Genomic DNA, 800 nt, shown 5'->3' with positions numbered 1-800 from the left:
GGGACTACAGGCGCCCGCCACCTCGCCCGGCTAGTTTTTTGTATTTTTTAGTAGAGACGGGGTTTCACCGTGTTAGCCAGGATGGTCTCGATCTCCTGACCTCGTGATCCGCCCGTCTCGGCCTCCCAAAGTGCTGGGATTACAGGCTTGAGCCACCGCGCCCGGCCAAAAATAAATTTAAATGCCGGCCGGGATGCCTCACGCTTGTAAGCCCAGCACTTTGGGAGGCCGAGGAGGGCGGATCACTTAAGGCCAGGAGTTCGAGACCATCCTGGCCAACATGGTGAAACCCCGTCTCTACTAAATATACAAAAAAAATTAGCCGGGCATGGTGGCGGGCGCCTGTAGTCTCAGCTACTCAGGATGCTGAGGCAGGAGAATGGCGTGAACCTGGGAGGCGGAGCTTGCAGTGAGCCGAGATCACACCACTGCACTCCAGCTTGGGCGAGGGAGAGAGACTCCATCTCAAAAAAAAAAAATACAAAAATTGGCTAGGCTTGGTGGCGGGCGCCTGTAATTCCAGCTACTTGGGAGGCTGGGGCTGGAGAATCGCTTGAACCTGGGAGGCAGAGGTTGCAGTGAGCCGAGATTGCACCACCACACTGCAGCGTGGGCGACCAAGGAGATTCCGTCTCAAAATGAAATAAAATAGGCTGGGCGCCCTGGCTCACACCTGTAATCCCAGCACTTTGGGAGTCTGAGGCGGGTGGATCACCTGAGGTCAGGGGTTTGAGACCAGCCTGACCAACGTGGTGAAACCCTGTCTCTACTAAAAAATACAAAAATTAGCCAGGCATGGT

Source organism: Theropithecus gelada, chromosome 19, assembly GCF_003255815.1.
Source record: "Theropithecus gelada isolate Dixy chromosome 19, Tgel_1.0, whole genome shotgun sequence".
In the NCBI taxonomy this organism is placed as follows: Eukaryota; Metazoa; Chordata; class Mammalia; order Primates; family Cercopithecidae; genus Theropithecus; species Theropithecus gelada.
This window is presented reverse-complemented; position numbering follows the sequence as displayed.